At 32.0% G+C, this 25,400-nt stretch overlaps 1 long non-coding RNA gene and 1 pseudogene across 10 annotated transcripts; one reads left to right on the top strand and one right to left on the bottom strand.

Annotated features, from left to right (window-relative positions):
* Positions 1-2,128: 2,128 nt before the first annotated feature.
* On the top strand, positions 2,129-5,667 carry LOC131655360 (uncharacterized). 10 transcript variants are annotated; one of them, XR_009299739.1, is made up of 10 exons: positions 2,180-2,386; positions 2,581-2,654; positions 2,772-2,917; positions 3,140-3,301; positions 3,404-3,524; positions 3,759-3,999; positions 4,199-4,332; positions 4,428-4,583; positions 4,792-4,932; positions 5,034-5,667. It is a non-coding gene; the product is annotated as an uncharacterized LOC131655360 (long non-coding RNA). The 10 variants fall into 10 exon arrangements; XR_009299738.1 differs by lacking the exon at positions 2,180-2,386 and adding an exon at positions 2,129-2,155 and having other exon boundaries at positions 2,581-2,917; XR_009299743.1 differs by having other exon boundaries at positions 2,175-2,386; positions 2,581-2,917; positions 3,149-3,301.
* A 7,258-nt stretch (positions 5,668-12,925) lies between these two features.
* On the bottom strand, positions 12,926-25,299 carry LOC131657851 (F-box/FBD/LRR-repeat protein At5g53840-like; annotated as a pseudogene).
* Positions 25,300-25,400: the final 101 nt, after the last annotated feature.

The raw sequence follows: 25,400 nt of genomic DNA, 5'->3' as shown, positions 1-25,400 counted from the left end.
TGTATCAATTAGATGTTGTGATCAAGATTTTGTGTATAAGTAGAGTGTATTGTGATCATAAATAAATAATATAACCACAATGTGATAAGAAATTATACAAAGAGAGAAACAAATAAACCATTCATTAGCCTAGTATATTAATTATATCATAGGTGTATTTCTCAAATGGTTGAACATATTCTTTTAAAAATATTCATAAAATAAAATGCTAAAGAAATTATTTTCTTAGACATATTCTTTTAAAATATTCATAAAATGCTAAAGAAATTTTTTTATGAATTTTTTGTTGATTAGTAAAAAAAAAATTCATTTACTGTTCTATATGATATCGAATGATGAAAGAAAAAAATAAATTATAATTATTTCCATACTTTTGTGAAGAGGATAACAAATAATTTTACTTAGTTTTTGTTGAAATTAAAAGAATTGTTTAACCTGCACAAAGAAAACAAATAAAATTTGAAATATTCACTTGATGAAAGATATATTGTTGAAGACAGAGAATATATAGAGAAACAAACTTGAATTTGGAGTAATAAATTTTTTACATGATGAAAGATATATTGTTAAAGAAGTGAATATATAGAGATACAATTTTGAATTTGAAATAAGAAAAGAGTGAGAAAAAAATATAATAATAATTAAATGGTTGGAGTGTGTTGAAGACATGATCTGACGAAAAGTTAATGCATAGCAGTAAAAAAGAATCATGTGATGAGAAAGTGGGTGTTTATCAAAAACATAAAAGAAAGAATAATATATCAAAAACGTAAAAGGAAGAATAAAGAAGTAATGCTGGAAGCTTAGTTAGTCCACGTGGATAGCCTCAATGGTTAGTATTGGTTAAAAGGGTAAATTAGGAATTTCATGAACATCTATCTTTCTTATATGATAGATTAATATATTTCAATTAAATTCTTTATAATATATGATTTTAAATTAAATTAAAATTTTAAATAAATTTTGTTTAAAAGTATGATATTTAACTAAAACTTATTAGTAGTATTTTAGAAGTGATTTTAACTAAATATTTAAATATTTTTATGCAATGATTTGATTAAACATATATTTGAAATTTTTTATGCAAAAAAAATATTATTATTTTTATTTTCAATTTTAAAATAAAAATATTTATATATGATTTAAATGTGATGTGATTTTTATAATAAATCTATCATATAAGAGAAGTCTACCATTTGGGACTTTCTTAGGCTATCCACATCAGCAACTCTTCTATGGTTGATCCACATCAGCTTTGGTGGTTACTACAGAATTTTTGATCCTTCAACTGCCTGGTGGGCTGCGGCAGTTATTGCTGTGGAAGTTTCACCCTCACAGCTTCTCATGTTGCTGCAGTTATGTAAGGTCCATTATTCTGTGTCTGTCCACGTTCCAAACTGCACAATTGCAGTAATTATGTGTTTAAATGGCTTGCATATCCAACCATCCCAAAATCTCTCTCTCTCTCTCTCTCTCTCTCTCTCTCTCTCTCTCTCTCTCTCTCTCTCTCTCGCACGGGTACCAAAATTCCCACAAATTCTAACCCTCTTCTTCTTCAATCGATCCTCATTGTGATTTTGTTCTTCTTCTACTTCTCTTCTCTGCAACATCAATTGTGGAAGTGGAAGAACGAATTTGATGGCTTCAACCATAGAATTAACAATTACTTATGCCATTTGTAATCGATGACGATTCTTTCATCTGGTGCTGGTAGAATTCCTCATTTAAATGTTGTAATTCTCGGTGAAAATCTTGCTACCGAAGAAGAAGATTGTGTTCTTCCAAAGCACATGTTCGATGACCGAAACAGGTTCTTTCCTTCAACAGTTTTTATGGGTTTTGACTTAGTAAAGTTTTTTTTTACTTTTATGTTTTTATGAAATTTTTTGAGTTTTGTTTACTGTATGTTTATTTTGTGATTTGTTAGTGTCGTATCGTATCGATCTGTCAATGTGTGTGTGTCATGTTTCCGCTATCTGTGTTTCATAGGTTACAACAAATGTCGAAACTTCTCCCAATTCTTTGTTCTTTATCTTTTACTCATGTTTGTTCATTTTTATTATTGAGTTTCGAACTGCTTCGATTTTGTTTTTGATTTATGAATTGTTGTTTCAGGTGTGGTGATGTTCGGAAGGCGGAAGATTCGTCGGTGGTGGTGAGATTTATGGGTTTGGTTGACATCAATGTTTATCTACTTTGTTATTATCAAACATACTTTGCGTCTTTTTCTTTCTCGCAAACTTAATGTAGCATTATGTTGAATTGGCTGGTACGTTGAAATTTGGGTTGAATTGTCTGCTACCTGGCTCATGAAATGATGCAAGCTTGGCATAGACTGCATCCCTGCTTTTTTGATGCTGCAGGTTTTGATGCAAGTTTGGAAAAGGTTGTTGATTTCATGAAATGATGAAACTTGACATGCATGCAATTTGATTTTTATGTTAGTACATTCTATAGCATTGTTACGGCCGAAATCTGGATTTAAAAAGTTGATTAAAGGTTAAGACCAATTTTAGAGAAATTTTGACAATGTTAAACAGTTATGGGTTAACATGATTGTTATAAATATCATTGTGGCAGGTGGATGAAGCAACCAACAAATTCGACGAGCGTGCTCCTCCTCTTCTCTCCTCCATTCTTCCTCTTCTTCACAGGTTTCCAACTCTCTCCTTTCCTCTTTATGCTTCAGCTCTCTACATTTCATATCTTTCTCCTCAAATTTCTTATGTATCTCCATCTGAACCTAATTATCTTTCCATCAAAACCGTGAGATTGCGTTTGAGATGGCGGATCTGAAGTGTGAATCGACGATGACTTTATGGTTCTGGAAAAGGGAACCGAAAACAAAAATGATGTGCAAATCAGTTTCAGTGGTGCGGCAGTAGGACTGAGTGAGACGCGGTGGTTTCCGACGCAGGTAAACTATGAATTTCTCAATTTCTTACCCTTGTGTTTTTCTCATTCTTATCCGATGGTAGATTAGTGGTGGCCGCCAGTTTGCGGCGGCGACTTTGGTGGTGTCGGGTTCGACATGATTGATGAGTGACTTTTTCAATTTTCTGCAAACTTCAGTTTGTAGTTTCTTATTAAATGTTTAAATTGGAGAATAGTTTTAATAACAAGGTTTGTATTTATGCAGATTTTGGAGAGTTGTCAGCATAAACCTCACACAATTCAATTTGGCATCCTTGAATAAACGCGTGTCCCGTGCGAATGCGAACAACTTGGGTAGCTACGAAAATGAAGGTTTTGTTGAGGTTGTTGCCTTCATCCGATTCTTGAGAATCCAAATTGATTCCGGGTAAGAAAACCTCTCTTCTATATTTTATGGTTTTATAGGGATCCCTTAGGGTTAACTGGTGAAAGTATTTTAGTTTATAACTGGTGAAGGTGGAATTCTTAGGAACAGTGAAGGTGGGAGGTTTATGGAAATATATGCTCCTATTGCAAAGGATTTCGCTTCGCATCAAGAGATGTAGCTTCAAGATCAATGACTATGGAGATTCGGGAAGGTCGTGGTGTAGGTATGCTGCCTTTAAATTAATATATTTATGCCCTCACAACACATTTATATTGAACATACTAACAACTATATTGCTCAAATGGAAACCAGTTTTTGAGCATATTGATTTGTATATTCTGTTTTTTAGGTTTCAAATATTTTACCTTCCATTCAAGTTGGACATTTTGTTAGTAATGATAGTGCATATTACATTTTGTTCTTAAAGAGCTTTAAGTTTAATGTTTGAATGAATTAGGTGTCCCTGCTAAATGCTAATGCAATGGATTACACGTCTGGCATGCCCTACAGTTCCTTAGACGATTATCCGTGTCATATTTCAAGCAATCCATACATGATCAGTTCAAAGTCTCACGTTCACCTGCGATTAGAAACATCGAGAGAAGTTCAAAGCAACACGAATCCACAACAAAATTTGAAGCTTCACAACTCAACATCATCATCAACGCAAAAACAACAGCCTCATGCATCACTGCTCGGTACAGTTCCTTTACTCTCAATCAATGCATTGTTGTTTATTATTTTCCACAATTTAGTGAGTATTTTGTTAGATTTGTTGTTGCCTTTTCGTTTTGCTTGTTGAGAAGAAATGGAATATAGGTTTGATAAATGAAAAGAAACAGAGATGAAGAGGTCCTGTTGTGCTAAACAATATTTGATATCGTTTCTATATTTAAGGAAGCATGGACTTCATCTTTGGCAATAACACTTCTCTTTAGGAGCATTGTCTTATTCAATGCAAATATGTGGAGTTTCAGTACCGCACAGGCTACAAAATCATCGGAGGAAACAACCGATTATGTATTCTTAAGGTGTGTAAGTTACCATGGTCCATTGTTAACAATCTCATCTTATGTTTCTTTTGAAGTATTATTACACGACTGAGTTGTCTCCGATGGCATTGTAGATGCGTTATCACAAGTAACCAAGAAATTTCATATGCATATCTTGGACGACCGTGGCGACCTTTTGGAAGGGTGGTTTTGGCGCACACTTACATCATTCCGGTATACGACAAGTTGTTGTGGAGTAGGCACTGCTGCTGATACAGAGGCATTAATAGGTACCGAAATACTATTTCAATACTGAATACTGACTTAGAGCTAGGAAGTGTCACTTTTAGATACTTTTAGAAAAGCATGTAACGTATTAGCCGCTGGAATTTTACACTGCTGAATAAAGGACTTCCTTACCAAATATGAATCAATATTTATTGTCTGATCAAATATTTAATTCACTGGTCTTATAATGCTGATGATGCATAATTGCAGCCTCGAAAAGCACATTTCCTATTGAGAAGCTCAGTCCTAAAGTAACTGTTTCATCTCTTTGGAAAGAGAACAAACCTTGAAACACTAAGTGTCAAAGAGAATAAACCTGTAGCTGCTGACGATGAAGATATGGATCCAACGGTATTACTCTTATCTTTTCTTACTATCATCTCAATGGAAAATGTCATATTATATTATTAAAAAATTACTCTTACCTTTTCTTACTATCATCATATATGAAGAATTTTGTGGATGGAGTATCTCTATCCCTTGCAAGTGCTAAAGTTCACTCTGGCATCCAGAAAACCAAATCCAAACCAATGTTCCCTTCAGAAATTGTGAAGAATTTCAATCCAAAGAGGTCAATCTTGGGAATGTTGTTACAGAAGTGTCGTTTGCGCCAAATGGAGATATACCAGCAAAGAGCAATGGGATGTTTGCGCCAAATGGAGACATACCGGAAAAGAGCGATGGAATGTTTCCGCCAAACGGAGACATACCGGCAAAGAGCGATGGAATGTTTGCGCCAAGCACAGACATACCAGCAAAGAGCGATCGGATGTTTGGAGACATACCAGCAAAGAGTGTTGGGATGATCGAACTGCATTATTTTAATGGAGATATGGTCTCTGACAATTGATTATATTGTGAGTTTTTTGTTTTTTTTACTGAAGAGAGGGGTTTTGAGACTACAATTATATTAATTATTATAAATTAAAGATTTATAATAGAGGAAAGATCCAGTCAGGAGCATACATTCATTAGGACTGTTAGGACATTAGGTTACATCTCAGGAAAATAGAATATAGGCTATGATATGAACCAAAAGCAAGTTGATAATTTATAACTGATATGGTGTTTCAGACCATTTATTTACTTATGTTATTTCACTATTGTATTATATATCTTAATTTGTGTTAATAGTTACTAAGATATGGTGAATGTTTGATTGAGCTTCTATCACTCTTATCATGTCCCGATGTATATATAACCTGGAAATCACAAAGCTAGAAATGGCAGTATCTAGCATACACACCTTTTGGATGTGGAAAACCAAGTTTTTATTCTGGTATGACAAATTTTGATTCTAATGCTACAAATTTTTATGCTACTAACAAGTTTTTATTCTACAACTACAACTTTTAGTGCTATTGATATGACAATTTGTCCAATTCTGTAAACTATTTATAGTACTGGTATGACATAATTTATAGCTTAGAAGTTACAAATAAAAGTATTTAAAATTTATGGTACTGTATTAGTTATTACTACGTAGAATTGAAAGATAAATATAACTTAGAGTTTATGGTTATTAACATTATAAATATATGTATGTATATGTAATATGACTTTTTTTATGAGCGTATGTGTACAACATATTTATACTTTTGTACTGAGATTTATATTGTTCTACTTCTATCATTTTCAATATTTAATACAAAACGTTACCCTCTTTTCAAGAGTTTGAAAAACTATAACCCACACAAAGAAGCATATGCATTGTTGACTTGGTTAGATTTCACCAACAAATTGGACTAATTTATTTTCTTTTATATATATATATATATATATATATATATATATATATATATATATATATATTGAACGTTTACTTCCCGAACATATAACGAATGACGCAACACTAATTTGTATTTTTTTTATACAAGCAATACCCACATGTTTAGTGCTATTTCTCTCTATGTTTATTTTTTACAAAGTTTAGTTTGTCTCTTCTTCTTTGACAAATTTAAATGAAATTTAGAATCTTTTGGATTTTTTAGAGAGTGTTTCTAAAAAAAATTATCTCATACTTTAAGAAAGAATGTGACTCTTTGATAACTAAGTGCTTGATTAAAATTAGAGATTGAATTTTTAGGTGTGTTTGAATGAATTTAATTTGATGGTTTTATATGAAGTTTCACTTTGAGGGTTTTTTATTTATATGATTATAGTTTTTTTAGGAAAAGTTTATTCGGGACATATAGCATCACACACACACACACACACACACACATATATATATATATATATATATATATATATATATATATATATATATATATATATATATATATATATATATATATATATATAATATACAATGAAAAAGATATGAATGGATATTAAACATAATCGTTAATGGCTTTCGAATATTTTGATTCAACTTCCAATAACTATATTCATATAAGTCATGTTTAATAAGAAACCCTAAGATATGATGCATATCCAAGTCAATTCAATAATGGTACCATACCATATTCATTACATGTGCACCATTTTCTTGGGCATGGTGGCTGCCAAAACACTAAATGCAGTCCTTAATGTCTGTTTTCGGCATAAAGTTACTGATTAAAAAATTGAATATTAACGAAAATATGAAGTTATTAATCAAAATATAGAATATTAACGGAAACATGAAATTTCTGATAAAAATATTGAATATTAACGGGAACAAGAAGATATTGATCAAAATATTGAATATTAATGAGAACATGAAGTTGCTGATCAAATCATTGAATATTAACGAGAACATGAACTTACTGATCAAAAGATTGAATATTAACGGGAACATGAAGTTATTAATTCAAATATTGAATATTAACTAGAACCGAATGTTGAAATTTTTATCAACTATATAGATACTATCAAATTTACAACATTCCACTCATGTTAATAAGCAGTTCTTTCTGATGTTTCAAATGCTATTAAAATATTTCATGATATTAACGGGAACATGAAGTTAGTGATCAGAATAATTGATACTAACGGAAATATTAAATTACTGATCAAAATATTGAATATTAACGAGAACATGAAGTTACTGATCAAAATATTGAATAATAAAGGAAACACAAATTTACTAATAACGGGAACATAAAGTTATTGACAAAAATATTGAATATTAACATGAACATGAAGTTACTGATCAAAATATTAATATTAGCGAAAACATTAAATTACTAATCAAAATATTAAATATTAACGGGAACATGAAGTTACTGATAAAAATATTGAATATTAACATGAACATGAAGTTACTGATCAAAATATTAATATTAACGGAAACATGAAAATACTGATCAAAATATTGAATAATAACGGGAACATGAAATTACTTATCATTTTCTTTACACATACCATTTCTCAATGAAACTCATACACTTATTAAATGCATCCTTAAATGTATTATTCAATCTAAAATAATATAAATTTTATTTTCTTAATTACTTTTTAAGATCACTATTCAATTTTTTTAATATTAGTATTTTTATAACTTTTTCCCATTTTAACTCAAATATAATCCTTTACTAATATCTGTTATTTTCTTAATACAATTGCGCAAAAAATGACTGATATCTTTGTTTTGATTATTTATGTTACTAATATCGTTGTTTTGGTTTTTTAAAAAAAATTTAAGATGCAATATTTTTTAAAATTGCGCGTAACACAGCGGTACAATGCAATTGTTTCATATAAAGTTAATGATAAAACTATTGAATATTAACGGAAACATGAAGTTATTGCTCAAACTATTGAATATTAACGAGAACATGAAGTTACTAATTAAAATATTGAATATTAACGGGAACATGAAGTTGTTGATTAAAATATTGAATATTAACGGACACATGAAGTTACTAATCAAAATATTGAATATTAACGAGAACATGAAGTTACTGATCAAAATATTTAATATTAACAGAAATATTAAATTACTGATCAAAATAAACTCAAAATAAATAACTTAGTCCTATTCACTGTTACTTCACAATACCTTTACCTATCACTATCCGACGAAATAGTTATGTATGACTGCATATCAACGCTTTCATCAACACTAGCAGAAGAAGATCACACATGCTTACCCTTCGCTTTGTCACACCTTCCACCTTCACTATTGTCCTTCAATATATTTGCAACTTCACCAATACCCTCGAACGAATCTTGCCCAAAAACAACTTTTCCATTCCCTTATGTTTTACACATTATTTTTCTTTATGATAACCTTTAACCTAACTTATAATCTTTTCATAATATTTTTGATTTTCCTAAACCCAAATGCGCGGAAACGACGGGTACCCGTGCGAACGCACGGGTAAGACACTAGTAAGAGAATAATTTTGAGATGTCTAAAATGATTGTAATGACTGCAATATTTTTAATTGACAAATAAAATATTTATTGGATTGAGATTTCAAAATATTTATTGGATTGTGATGTGATTTCAAATATTTCTTTAAATAAGAAAATAATAAATATAATATGTATTGGATTGAGATTATATGAAATTATTTTAAAAACAAATCGTAAATATTTTAAGAATTTGTAGAATTATATTGACTTTTTAAAATTTTAAAAATAATTGTGTTAGATTAAGATTTTTAAATTTGATCTATGTTAAATCAGTTTAATTGATTGATACATAGGGACATCAATTATGGGTTTGAACCTGCGACATCTCGCTGATTTATTTTTAAAAGGTGAATTCATATATGAGGCTACATGATCAAATTGTTTTTTTTCAGTCTTAAATTTCAAAAAATTAATATGACAACTATGTTTTTTTTATTGAATTTCAAATATTATAATAGAATTTTGTATTTATTATATTTATTTATTTTATTATGATTTGTAAGAAATTTTCTCTATCTTTATTTGATTTCTCGTTTATCTTTTTTAATATTTTAATTTTATTTTGTTATTAAATATTGTATTCTCATCCTTGCATTTTAGCTATAGATTTATATTTATTTTCTTATTTAGAATGTAAAGTTGATAAATATTTTAAAAACAAATATTTTTTAATGAATTCTATAGTTTTCAAATGATATTTGTGGAGATACATCATAATTTACCCCAATAGTATAAACTTTAAATAGATTTCAACGAAAATAATAATTATATATGATAGAGACTAATTGAACACCTTGCAAATTATTTTAGTAATTTTTATAACATGTAATACAATTTTTTAATTGTGCACTTTGGTATTATTTATGCACCTTAACTGAATGTATGGGATTAAAATGTCTATTTGATCAAATGTTACTATCTTGAACCCCAATAAAATAAGAAAAAATGGTTATTTTTCTTCTGAATCTCATGCTTAACTATTTTAATAAGGAGGTGTGAATAAATTTTATAGGCAAATATGGATAACAGTTTACTAAATCAAAAGATAAATTTTTTTATTATCATATTTATTTTATTTTTCAAAATAATTAGTTTATATACAAGGTAACTACCAATGTAACACCCATTTCTATCCGACAATTATAATGCAGAAAATATCTGAGTATATGAGGCGTCACATATTCATTTCAAATTAAAAAACTTTATCGCATTTAGCGGATACATAGCACTTTCTTTGATCAATTAAACAAATACTCAGCATAATATACTCTTCAAAATAGAATAACTCTTTTTATTAGAACATGGCGGAATCATAGTTTTCAATCTTTGAGTCAATAACATATTATTCAGCTAAGATAAAAACAATTAACAACAACATCATAAACATCATAAATCATTCCCCCGAGTGCTACGTATCAGAGCGACAACCGACTCGATAAACAACAACTAAATCTTCATACTCGAACACCTGCACGTTACCAATATAAAGGCAACGACGAACAAAAGAAAAGAGTGAGATATCAAATCATATAAGTGAGCGCTTGATAAATTGTATAATAGAATTTAGACATATATGGTTATTACCTCACAGGTATTAATATTGACATACACTTCATACTTTCACTAACTCACAAATCTCACATACTTTTCATCGCACCACAAGTCACAACCCTTCATAATCACATCAATTTTATATATATATATATATATATATATATATATATATATATATATATATATATATATATATATATATATATATATACTTAATTCACTTTGTAAGCCAAGTCATGATACATTAGAAATATAAATCACAAATATAAATCACAATTTCAGTCCAAAAACGCCACAACACATAAGTCATACCTCTAGTCACAAAACATCACATATACATCTAATCACAAAACATCACATATAAGTCACACCAGACATATTTAGTTAATCACATTCACAAATATTGATATCATCATACTATTCATAAAATCATCAATTCACATCTCCACATACTTCCATCATTTAACAAGTCACGAAATACAATAACGTCACAACTATGAATCACATAAGACACATGGGACATGACTCATGTATATGCATGTGGTACCAATCAGAGCTTCAGCCCCGTTACCAATTTCCCAATTCAGAGGCATAAGACATAAGCCTTCATAACTAATTTGTCAATCCAGGCCGTCACAGAGTATGTATATGAAATGTGACTCGACAAACAAGATATACACAACATACTCATCACAATCACACATCGCCACGAGGCATACGCCTATATCACTGATAATTACCAATTACTAGAGGTAATCCAACGTCACAAATAATCTTTCATCATCACATAGAAACAAAATCATCACAACATCATCATGCTTCGGTATATCACGACAAACATATAACTTCACATGTTAACAAGAATCATCACAACATCATCATACTTCGGTATATCACGACAAACATATAACTTCACATGTTAACAAGAATCATCACAACATCATCATGCTTCGATATATCACAACAAACATATAACTTCACATGTTAACAAGAATCATCGCAACATCATCATGCTTCCGTATATCATGACAAACATATAACTTCACATATTAACAAAGTCATCACAATATCATCATGTTTCGGTACATCACAACAAATCAACATATTAAGTCAATTCACATTAGTCTCATAATTCTCTATAAATTAGTATTTTGATTAACTCACTAATCCATTATCAACTAACCAAAATTATTCACCTAATAATCTCTAATTAATTGATCGGACAAATTTTCCGTCACTACCGGTTGTCTAATCTTTGGTTATGTCATACTATTCACGATTCTTATAAGTCCTCGAATTATAATACCATGTCACTAAAAACACAATTCAAACCGGGTTAATTTGGACACAATTCAATTCTTTATCGGTTATCCGATTTATCCAATTAATTCACTATCTACTGTCATAGAATAATCCCTCTGTTGTCTACTAAAATTCTAACCTACTGTGTTACCTCATCACTGTTGATACTGAGTTATTATTAAGTTACTGCTAAGTCATGTGGTCCTCTACAAACTAACTATTTCCCATTCCTTAGCACCTACCCATAATTATCCAAGTAATGAAATAAAGTAGTAAAACCAAATAGATGCATCAGATGTTGAAAGTTGGCAAAAGAGGGCTACAAATTTGATGATGATGATGAAAGTAAAATTTGGATCATGATGGGAGTTCATTTGAAGCTTAGCTATCATCTTAACCTCCATAGATGCAAGGTGAGTTCCATAATTAGATACTTAGGTAGGATTTGATGGATGAATTACATGTAATGGGTAGTGAGAAGAATTGCCTGAAACTGTCAGTAATCCATTGCATGTTTGTTTAATTAGTGGAATTTATGTTCCTGTGATGCCTTAACATGTTTGTAATACAGATGCATGGTTGGGAAGAATGGGGATGCATTCGTATATTTGTTTACCTTTTTTAAAAGGTAAACAAATATCCTTCCACCCCACCCAATGATTTTTTCTTCTCTCCTCCACTCCTCCCCCCCTCCCCACACACAAGAAATTGCTTTGAAGCTTCGTAATTTCTTTCACTATCTTTATCGGCATTTTATAAAAGGACATAGTGAGGATAGATAGAGAACACAAAACTGATTTAAGAAGAATAAACCACCCCGAAGTTGATAAAATGATTCTTGCACCCCGAAAGCCGCCTCTTCAATTTGATCGAAAGTGGATTCCAAGTTGAAATCCTCCTAGGATTGGTGCGATGCACGTGTTTAGGCGGGATTTTGGTCTAAAGTTGGCGCCTAAACATGTATTATGTTTTAATATATTAAAGATTGTTTCATTTACGCCTACCTTCTTCTCTCATCCTTTCTTCATCTTTCTCTCAGCCTTGCTCCTCCGAAACCACCACATGAACCCGATCCTCTCCCGCTTTTCCTAGAGCCCACTGCACATTGCTCTCACTCTTCACCTCAATAGGCTTCCCCTTCCCTTCACTCCGTGAAACCTCCTTCCTCCCAACAAAGTTCAACATCGGCACCACCCACGACCGCTTCTTTTACCACACCTTCCATTGAAACGCCTTCCTGAACCCTGACACCTCCCTTCCTCCCATACATCTCCCCTAACGGCGCTGAGAAAGGAACATCCCTTCCACCAGAAACACCCGAATCAGCCGCAGAACCTATGTTAATCGGTCCAGAGTTGGTTGCAGTAAGAATGGGGAAAGAAGGAGATCTATGGGATAACTCAGGTTCTCAACTTCTGCTACTGTTGATGTACTGTCTAAACATTGAATGTCAAATTCACGGTAATCATATTTTTTATATTTAAACCTTAATTGAGTTCTTGTGATAGATTGTTTATGTTTGACCATGTTAATGTTCTAATGTCAAATACACGTAACATGCATACATGCATGACAAACATGTAACAGGAATACATGTCAAATATGTGAACAAACATCCTAAATATCATACGAACAGGCATCACAGATAAACATACATATCAGATAACATACGACAAGCAAGTACATCACAATAGCACACAAAGGCATACAATCGAGCATTGCTCGCAAAGCAAACAACTATTAAAGTAGCAACTTGGGGACTGGGGGTTGCTTTAGTCAACGGGGAAGGTCCTCCGAGGCAAACAAGCAAAAGGCAGTAAAAGAGGAGCTTTAGCCAACGGGAAAGGTCCCTCGAAGCAAGCAAGCTATCAAACATTAAAAAGGAGCTTTAGCCAACGAGGAAAGTCCTCCGAGGCAAACAAGCTATCAAGGGGGGCTTTAGCCCACGGGGAAAGTCCTCAGCGGCAAACAAGCTATCAATGCAAAGAAAGGGAAATAATAACCTATGCGTTCGTGCACAAAGCATCAGCATCGGGTAACGCGAGCTAGACAAAGCATGTGGATCCGGTTACAAGATCCTTGTCCATTTGACATACTCGATAACAAGATCAGGGGGACGGTTCAAAAGCAATTACGTGTAACGCGCGCTAACAGAACAGACTCGATGAAACGTGGCGGGGGACTATTACGAACCCTCTCCGCTTGCCTACCATGAGGACTTAACGATGTTGCCCTTTTGAGGTCTTATGGCACCGTGGCACCCTACCGCAGAGCACACATATAAACAAACAAAAACATGGCCTCCTGTGAGGACTTCCAGCTAGAAGATGAATGTCTATCCTACTTCTCATGGCAATAGATGATGCGAGAAAGAATAAAAGGGAACAAGATTCGTTATCGAATGGATAGTAAATCCGTAATAAGCAGGCAAACGAAAGCGAGAAACCCAAAAAACTTCGCGTAAGCTGTTACCAATAACAAGACGAGTCAGAAAGTCTAATCATCTGACATAAGCATCAAGCATTGGTGTGAAAGCGAATCAAAAGTCGGAATGTGCGTTAGTACACATCCGATACACCTGTAAGAAAATCGCAATCCAGACAAAGCAATAGATAGAATATAATCATAAATGGAGACAATATCGTGTCCCGCAAATAAAGCAGAACACGAAGTGAGCGCGTCCGTCAAAAGTCACCTTCAAAGCCTTGCACAAGTTATCCACTCCAAGACAAACACCAAACCTATCCACTCCAGTATCTCCTTCCAAATCAACTTAACGATGCAACAATTAAAGAAGGAGTGCTTCAAATTTTTGCCTTCATTCCCACAAAAAATACAATATAGAGAATCGTTAGAAAAAGTCATACCTTTAATTTTTAATTGATCCTTAGTCGGGAGCCGATTGATAAGAATTGTCCACCCGTAAGCCTGGATCTTAAACGGAACCGCCACTTTCCAAACCATGGGCAAAGTCGTATCGTACTTGTTAGGTGGACCAAACAGAAGATGAGAACCTGCAATGAAAGAGTAACACGAACGGACCGAGAAGTCTGCATCATGCCCAATCTTCCACGAAATAACTTTATTCGTAGTTAAGTTTATTTGTTCAAATATTCATCATATTTATATTTAGATTATAGTTTTTATTTCATTTTAACCTATTGTGACATATTTATTTTTTTTCTTAGAGTATTATGAACATTTAAATTTAGAAGTTAGAAAATTAAAAAAAAACAAAAAAAAAATTAGTTAAATTTAATAATTTATTTATTGAATGCTAAAATATTAAGTGAAATCAATTACAATAATAAATAAATATTATGGAGTATAAACAAGTTGACATTTCAACAACACAACTCATTTAAAAAACAAACGATTGATTTTTATATTCATCGTTAAAATAATAAAAAAAACTAAATTAAAATATAATAATTTATTTTAATATTTTATAAATATTTGACTTTTAATTTTGTCTTAGGCCTCAACATCGGCAACATCGGATATTAGATACAATATACAACTAACTTCTAATTTTTCCTAGTATTCAGTTGCTTCTGTTGTTTTTTTTAATGATTTTTGAAACTATCATTTATCATGTGTTTCTATTAATGATGCTAAGATGAATGAATAGTGTTAAAGTACTTCTTCATATTCTTCACAAGTGAAGATTAAAAGATAGCGTTCATTGCACATACAGCATTATCCAACAAGTTGAAACAATGATTTTCAACTTCATGCTAAACATAAGAGAGATCACTCCCAAAGACTTTCTGATATGGTCTACCAGTAAAAATAAAGGTAACAAATAATCTTTGGAGTAATTGAGCAAATTCAAATTGACAAGACTTGGAGTTAAAAGCTCAATCAATGATTTCAACTTCAGCTGATGGAGAATTTTGAATCAAGAAGTCCACTATTCCATCTGGTTCATTTTTCACTAACTTGGCCTCTAACAGTTTCCATTTCAACCAATAAACCCATGGTTTCTTTTTCACTTTCAACGACTTCAAATTACCAAAGGAAGCGTCACTACGCCAAATAAGCTATTTAATAGCACTTTTTTTTTGTTTTTGATAGCACTTAAAAGCGCTATTAACCGCGCCGCTATTGTAAATGTTTTTTCTTTGATAGCACTTTTAAAACGCTATTAAAGTGCCCATTTTTAATAGCATTTTTTCTAAAGCGCTATTGAAGTATGCATTTTGCGTTTGTTTTGTTGTGATTTTGACAGCACTTTCAAACTAAATGTTATTAAAGGACACATGTTTGATAGCGCTTTCAATAAAAGCGCTAATATATGACTCATGTTTGATAGCACTTTTAAAAAAAGCGCTAATATATGACTCATGTTTGATAGCACTTTTAAAAAAAGCGCTAATATATAACTCGTGTTTAATAGCACTTCTCAAATAAATGCTATTTTAGACCCAGATTTTAATAGCAGTTTACACTAAAGTGCCATTAAAGACCCTAATTTTTAATATTAAAAATTGCTCAGCCATGATAAAAATGTGATAACGGTAACGAGTAAAGTAGGCATTGCCTTTCAATCCAACCCATATTTCCTCGAAGATCATCAAAAAGAATTTAATCATATAAACAATTCAACATATTCATTAAGAAAATATATAACAACCAAATGCAATTCAAATACAATTAACAAGTACGGAAATGGCATCATAAAAGTAAAGTTTCAAATACAATTAACAAGTATGGAAATTGGAAATGACATCATAAATATAAAGTTATATGAGTTGGTTTCATTGAATATACAATTACACAGGGGAAAATATATTATTTCCACTCCTTGAAGTAGTTCGACAAGAATAGGCAAAATCAATTATTTCCATCTTTATGCTCCGGTTTTGTGATGTAACCCGCACTTGGAAACCTTTGCATGATCTTTGTTTTTGCATGTTTCGGAGATTGGTATGAACAATCATTTGTGTAAGATGTAGAAGAATCTTCATTAGACACATTATCTTTTAGATTTCTTTATGTAATAGCCTCCATATTTACTTTCATTTGATGATGGTATAGGAGCTGGAGTAAAAAAAAAATTCTATAAAAGTTTACAAGAGGCAATACAAATTCATTTTGTCATTTTAACCAAACAAATTAATTGAAAGATTCACAACTTACTTATGCAGTAACTATACGCATACTCTTAATACACACAAAAGAACTCTAAAAATTTATTCAAGAACAATCATAAAAAAAAACTCACCAAATAAAAATTTATCTATTTGAAATTTTTCATAGCGTTTTTATAAAAAACGCTATTAAATTAGCGCTATTTAACATCAAAATAACCAGTGCCCTCAGGGCAATTGTTAAGTATTCTAAAAAAAGAAAATATTTTATAGAAACTTTAATATTTCAATTTTCAATGCATTAAATACGCAGATTACCGGGATAAATTTACTATTTTAAAATCTTAACTATTGCCATGTGGGCACTGGTTAGCATTTCCCAAAGAAAATTGTGAGAATCGGATTGAAAATAAGAGTAATGAAAAAAGGGAAAAAAGTGTCCACTTATTTTATTTTATTTTATTAATTTATTAAGTTCCACATTAGTATTTAGGGATGACTAAAATAATAGCACTTTTACATAAAGTGCTATCTAAATGAAAAATATTTTTTTCAAAAAAAATAGTGAAGAATATTAATAGCGTTTTTCAGAAAGCGCTATCTTAGTAAATAATATTAATAGCATTTTTCAAAAAGCGCTATCTAAATGTACGATATTAATAGCGCTTTTCAGAAAGCGCTATCTTACTGAAGTTTAATAATAACGTTTTTTTACTAAGTGCTATCAAAATAACATTGTTTGTATTTTATAATAGCGCCCGACCATAAAGTGCTATTATAAATAATTTTTTTCCTTTTTAATAGCATTTTTTTTAAAAGTGCTATTAAATTAGGCGCTACAAAATATCAATTTTGGCGTAGTGTTGACAAGGGTTGCACTTGATACGCAGAGCCTTAGTGTATTCCTCACAGTGAATCTGTCAAGGATCAAACTATTCAACCTGTTAAAGGCTGAAAATGGTTCAGCGCGTACATTATCGTCTGCACAAAATGCAAAATTCTCTAGATGCAAGTTTGTTAATGAAGGTAAATTGAAAGATTTTGGAAACAATATTTTGTCCTCAGAAGGGTAGAGTAAAAGCCTAAGCTTAAGATGTGTTAATTCTGGCAAATTGAGAGAAAATTGTGCAATGTCAATGTCTTGATTGAAAATAGAAAGATTAAGATGTGTTAAAGACTGAGATGAAAATAATGTAAGAGGAATTTGTGGAATGTTACAATTCACACAGAGCCCTAATTGCTGGACATTGTGTGAAATAGCATAATTCACAACCCTTTTGATTAGATGAGGCCGCAAGGGTCCAGTATTGTCGAAATCTACGTACTGTTGATTTGAGTTGTAGGCGCCGAACGAATTTGGAGCGATCAAAGAAGTTAAACTTGCGTTTTCTAGGGTAGTAGGGTTTGCCTTCAATGATTGCCCTAGAGTTTAGTTGGGTGCATACTCATCCTTGAATTGAATGTCATGATTTTAAATAAATTTTGTTCCGCCAATTATCGGGATTATAAATCTTAAATTAATGGTATTATTTGTTAGTTTAAAATGTTTTGATTGAGTAATACCTATTTGCACTGACAATCCAATACGATTAAACTCTTATTTTTATAATATATTTTATTCAAGGGTTTGATTAGACCTATTTAAGTATTTTTTATGCAAAATAAAATATGGTTTAAATGTGACGCGATTTTTATAATAAATAAGAAAATAATTTTTTCATGTCTAAGATAATTGTAATGACTGCAATATCTTTGATTGAGAAATAAAATATTTATTGGATTGTGATATGATTTCAATTTTTTTTTAAATAAGAAAATAATAAATATATGTATTAGATTGAGATTTTAAGAGACTATTTCAACAATAAAGTTTTTTTGTTGTTGAAAATTTTAAGACTTTGTAGAATTATATTGAGATTTTAAGTGACTATTTTAACAACATTATTTTTTTGTAGAATTATACTAATTTATTAGAATTTAAAAATAATTGTGTTCAATTAAAATTTTTGGGGTGCAACAAGATCCAACAAAAGAAATAGGTCTAAAATCCCCTAAATGAGAAGGTGAGAAATGTTAATATCAGGAGGAAGATCAATTCGATTTGGATTGCTACTGTGTGGAGCCTTTGGAATACGAGAAATGTAATGATTTTCGACAAGGTTGAATATAGTTTCGACAAGGTGTGTTTTAATGTGATGTTTCACTCTTGGAGTTGGATGGTTTCTTCTAATCCGCTCTTGTCGAGTAGTTTTTATGAGTGGTACAAAGTACCGTTGGATTGTTTCAATACTGTTTAGTTTGTTCGGTTTGTAAGTGTTGCACCCCTAGTGCGAGTTCTTATAATCAATTGCTTATTAAAAAAAACTTTGAAATCATGGTAATAAAGAAGGAGAGGAGAAAAAGCTACGGGGTAGAGTTGTAAACTCATGAAATTGGTCAAACATCACCCTTACTTCCTCCCGGAGAAAGCGTCATAACTCTTGAAGAAGAAAAAGTTGAAACCATCAGGGTCAGGATTCCCGTTATAAAAAAAAGGCATAGTAAGCCTGACATTATCCTCCTTTGAGAAAGAACAAAATGTGACCTCATCTAACTAGGGATGGTCATCATAGGGTTCTCTAAAGTGACTAGAAAGTGCTCAACCACAACCTGATGGATCTCAGTCCCTTCCATTCATCCACAACCTTGAGAACCAGGATATCATTTTTGCTCCTACTCTTAACACAGACGTGGAAGAAACCCGCATTGCCATCACCCTCCTTGAGCCATTTTACTCTAAACCTTTGAAAAGTATGAGAATCTTTGATCCGAAGAAGCCCAAAGATCCATGGAAGCCTTACTCCTCGTCTCAAATAAAAAGGCACCGAACACCTCCTAAGAGACTCAATTTGAGAATCCAACAAAATTCAGAATCAGATTTGTGATATTATAATTGTTCGAGTTTATAGTGGTTATTATAATTTTGTTTAAACACCTCCTAATAGAATTTGGTATTTCTATATTTATTTATTTTACTTTGATTTTTAAGAAATTTTCTCTATCTTTCTCATTTATTTGATTTACTATACTTATTGTATTTTTTATCATTGCTTATTAACTATAAATTTAGGGATTTATTTATTTTATGAATTTTATAGTTTTCAAATGATGTTTGAGGAGATAAATCATATTTTACCCATTACAAACATGAACTTTTAATAGATTTCAACTTAAATAGTAATTATATATCATAGATATACAAAATGAATATAAATTAAGGGATAGTTTATCGGGTCTAATTGAACGCCTTATAAATTAATAATCTACGTATCTTCCCCTCAATCGAGAAGTAACTCAGGTTTTGGAATGCTTCGTCTCCATGGAGTCTAGCATCCTTATTAACTGGGATAATGAAGACGGCGATGGAGTGGATGAGTATTTAGGTATGAAAAAATATTTTCTGACCTAACTCTATTTTCTTTCATATTTTAATGATATTTATTATTTGTAGGCAAGATGATGGAGGTCCCTCTTGAAGAGAAGAGGGATCGTTTGGCAAAGATTTAGCATCAGGCGATGCTTTCCTTTGTCCGATACATAACATGCATCCTGGAGGCAATGCAATTTGAGACTTCGCCAATAATCAAGATTCGCGCTCCCAAGGTTCCTATGAGGGAGACCTCACAACACCGAATGACTCAAATCATGGTTTGCTCTTGACTTGAGTCAGGAGTTTGAATAGTGAATTGAATCATAACTTCAAAAATCCAAAAAATTTCCCTATATTTAAATAGTTGTTTCTTGGATCCAAACAAAAACCTCATTATAATTATTTTTCTTGATGAAAGTTTGGATGAACCTTTAGACAAAAATGTCAATTTGTCTTTCCTTCTCTATAGTTTCTTTTGCTAACACATTTGAATCTTTCTCTTGTTTTTGAAGAACAACTTCTTAAGTGTTAATCCATTTCAGATTACATCTCTTTTTTTATACACCTTTTTTTCTCTAATTTGTTTTTATTGAGAGAAACCAGAGAAAGTGAATTGATCAATCTTGTAGTGATTCAATATTGGTCAACCTCATTATAACTATCATTATTCAAGACCCATTTTATCCAACAACTTGAGAGAACCTTTGTGTGTATTCTTTATTCACTTACATCTAATTTATTGTTGATGTATTGTGAATTAGTGTGTGTGTGTGTGTGTTTGGCACTATTCATCATCTTTAATCTTAGTCCTTATCCATTGTTGATTTGAGTTGTAGTACCATAGGCATCTATAGCTCATCTATAGAAACCACCCCATCCACTAAGAGTCTACCTTTAAGGAAGGTAAACAAGTTAGGGGAAATGAGCTTATTCATAACTTCAGAGAGCCTAAAGACCAAGATCTTAGTGAGGATCTTATACAGAAATCTATCAGATAGTGCTTGAAAATGCATTTCGACGGTAAAATCATGATGCTTTTGCAATATTCTGGAGTTTTTGGTGTATAATTTGCCTTAGGTTCCAATATACGAAATGTCGGGGACATTGAGACATAATTCCTGTTAAAGTTTCAACCCAATCGGGTAAACGGTGTGAAAATTATGAATTTTTTATCATCCAAAAGACATCGGTTCAACATATTTTTCACTGTATATCCTCAAGTAAATTGAGAATTCTGGGATCTTCCTCAAAGAAAAAATTGTCGACCCCAACACATGACATAGTAGACCTCAAGATGAAACTTTTGGCATATGGCTCACTTCAAAATGATGTAGTGGTCAGAAGTTATGAATTTTCAAATATCCAAAAGACAGTGGAACGGTAGATTCAAATCTCAGGTAATTTGCACTTTCAGATATCTTCCTCAATGAATTGGCTTCCTGCCTGAACATGGAAGATGTAGAGAACGTCGAAAGTGTCTCGTTTTTCGTGAGAACCAAGCCCATACAACCTCCCAGTCAGAAGTTATGAATTTTGCATTTGCACCGTAAAAATAGACTTTTGCACCAAACTGTCTTGAAACAAAAAGAAACTCTTTATTATTTTTCTCTTGCTTTTTGAACGAAGAAATAATCGTCTACCATAACTTATAGCACAAATGAAGAGGGCAAATTTTATGGTGCAGCAAGATCCAACAAAAAAAATAGGTCTAAAATCCCCTAAATGAGAAGAGGAGTCAACCTTTGAAATCATGGTAATAAAGAAGGAGATGAGAAAAAGCTATGGGGTAGAGTTGTAAACTTATGAAAGTGGTCAAACATCACCCTTACTTCCTCCCAGAGAAAGGGCCATAACTCTTGAAGAAGAAAAAGTTGAAACCATCAGGGTCAAGATTCCCGTTATAAAAAGTAATCGCTCGATCAATCCCCGTTAGAAAAAAAGACATAGTAAGCCTGACATCATCCTCCTCATAGAAAGAACAAAATGCGACCTCATTTAACTACAGATGGACATCATAGGGTTCTTTAAAGTGACTAGAAAGTGCTCAACCACAACCTAATGGATCTCAGTCCCTTCCATTCATCCACGACCTTGAGAACTAGGATATCATTCCTTTTGCTCCTACTCTTAACACAGACGTGGAAGAATCCGCATTGCCATCACACTCCTTGAGCCATTTTACTCTAGACCTTTGAAAAGTATGAGAATCTTTGATCCGAAGAAGCCCAAAGATCCAAGGAAGCCTTACTCCTCGTCTCAAACTCCTCCGCCGAGATGACACCATGCTCAACTCTCAAATAGAAAAGGCACTGAACACCTCCCTAAGAGACTCAATTTGAGAGTCAACAAAATTCAAGATCAGATTTGTGATATTATAATTGTTCGAGTTTATAGTGGTTATTATTATTTTGTTTAAACACCTAAAATATTAAGATTTTTCAAAGTGTTTGAATGAAGAAAAGTAACTTTTAAGAACATTTAAATGATTTGACCAAAATTTATTGTTTTTTAAAAATAAATGAAGAATTGGTAAAATGCTAAAAATTTATAAATATTTAATCAAAGTCAAATTTAAAGAATTTCAAATAACACATAAAAACTAATCTTTTATTCTATACAATTTGAATATTAAATTGGTTATTATAAATCATTAAACTTTTACAAGATGATCGCTATATCATTTAAAATTTTCAAATTGACCCTAAAATTTACAAATTAATCATTTATATTAATTTGATGTAAAACATTTAGAATTTATAAAAATTACCTAAATTTTTGTACCAATGAATAACTTTAATACTTTAAACAAGCAAAATAATTTTTAAAATAAATTCAATTCAATTAAAGCATTTGAATTATGTAAAGTTATAATTTTTTTAAAAACTCTAATTTGCAACGTTAGAAATTTATTGGACATTTGCATTTTTCTATAGTTTGACAAGAAAAACATTGGCAACATCGGATGTTAGATACAGAAAGATACAGAAAGACATTATAGTACCTTCTAATTTTCCTGGTATTCAGTTGCTTCTATTGTCTTTTGAATTATTTTTTAGACTTGCATTTATCATGTGTTTCTATTATGACACTAAAGTGTGTTAAAGTACTTCATATTCTTCACAAGTGAAGATTTAAAAGAGAAAGAAAATTGCCAATTATAGTCGTATGTCATGTCTGTCTGGTATCGATTGCGATAAACAGTTTGACATACTATACTCATCTGTCAAGTTCTGTTGATGAACATTGTCTTCCACATCTAACAACTTGAAACAAGTAACTCACCTTCCACTACTTACTTCAAGCAAAATTAATCCAGTTATAATCTCTTCTAACAAGTTGACCTTGTTTTTCCCCATGGACAATCAATGATTTCAACTTCAGCTGATGGAGAATTTTGAATCAAAAAGTCCACTATTCCATCAGGTATGGGTGCAGACGGTTCCAATCATGCTTTAAATGATTTTCGTAAATTAGTAGCCTCTTTCCGTGACTTAATTTTCTCTAACTTGGCCTCAATCAGTTGCCGTTTAAACAAATAAACAAATGGTTTCTTTTTCACTTTCAACGACTTCAATTTACCAAAGGAAGGGAGCTTGATATTCAATAAATTAGAATCGAAGGAGAGAGCCTAAGCAATGAGGGGAGAGTAAATCAGTCTTATGTAAGTCAATTGATTTTCATGAATAAAATTAGAAATAAAGAAGAACGTACCTGAAGAGTACTTGCAGTGACCGTCAATGATTTTATATTATCAAAATCTAACAACCAGCTAAGTAGTAACAAAGGCTTGAAATCCAATGAAAAAACTGGCACATCAATATCTACGTGCTTAACATAAGAAAGATCACTCCCAAAGACTTTCTGATATGGTCTACCATAAAAAGCAAAGTTAACAAGACTTGGAGTTAGAAGCTCGATTTCGAAATAATCGTCAGAGTAATTGTTCAAAGTCAAATTGACAAGGGTTGCACTTGATATGCAGAGGGTTAGTGTATCCGTCACAGTTTCAACAAAATTGTGAAGGGACAAACTATTCAACCTGTTAAAGGCTGAAAATGGTTCAGCGCGTCCATTATCGTCTGCACAAAACTGAAAGCTTAAGATGGGTTAATGCTGACAAATTGAGGTTGAGGGAAGTTTGTGCAATGACAATGTCTTGATTGTAAATAGAAAGCTCAAGATGTGTTAAAGTCTGAGATGAAAATAATGTAAGAGGAATTTCTGCAATTTTACAATTCACAGCGAGTCTTATTTGCTGAACATTATGTGAAATAGCATAATTCACAACCCTTTTTACTAGATGAAGCCACAAGCGACCAGTATTGTCGAAATCAACAGACCGCAGTGCCAATGAGGAATCATGAAGAGATAAAACCTTAGACACAAATTTGGTGAATTTCCTGATAGTTCTAAAGTCTGATCAGCCGAATGTAAGTGCAGGAAGACGCATGGTTTTAAATTGCGGTCCGCAACCGCAATTGCACCCGCAATATTGCGGATGCGGTCGCCTCCGCAACCGCATCGGACCGCAATTGCGATGTGATTTTAAAGTCTCGCTTCCGGATGCATTAGGAACCCCATCAGACAATTTTAATCATGTTTTTGTAAGTATTTTCATCAAAAATCAATATATTAGAAGTCTAAAACTCAATTTACTTCTTATATAATGAAAAAACATGTTTTTCAATATAATATTTCAAACACTTCCTTTTAAAAATTCACGCCGCAACGGCCGCAATGCGCATCGCAACAAGCGCAATGACCGCAATCGCAACATCCGCAACCGCATCCGCAGCCGCAACCGCAATTTAAAACCATGGGAAGACGTTTCCATAGGTCCTTCCATCTTACTGAAAGAATGCATGTTTGAACTGCATCTTTGGTGCTCAAAAGTGAAAGTATGTGAAGTATAATGCAATCCGGTAAATCGCTAAGCATGTCTATAAGTTCATTATGATTGAGTTTAACTTTCTTCCTCTCAGGTGGAATGATTATCTCATAGTCTGAATTAGACATTCTAATAAATACGGAAATACCTGATTAGAACGACTTAAAAACGTAATTATTGTAGCAGCAGACCAACACCATAAAAAGAAAATAGAACAGTGAAATATGAA

This window comes from Vicia villosa, linkage group LG3 (genome assembly GCF_029867415.1).
Source record: "Vicia villosa cultivar HV-30 ecotype Madison, WI linkage group LG3, Vvil1.0, whole genome shotgun sequence".
Taxonomy (NCBI): Eukaryota; Viridiplantae; Streptophyta; class Magnoliopsida; order Fabales; family Fabaceae; genus Vicia; species Vicia villosa.
This window is presented reverse-complemented; position numbering and strand designations above follow the sequence as displayed.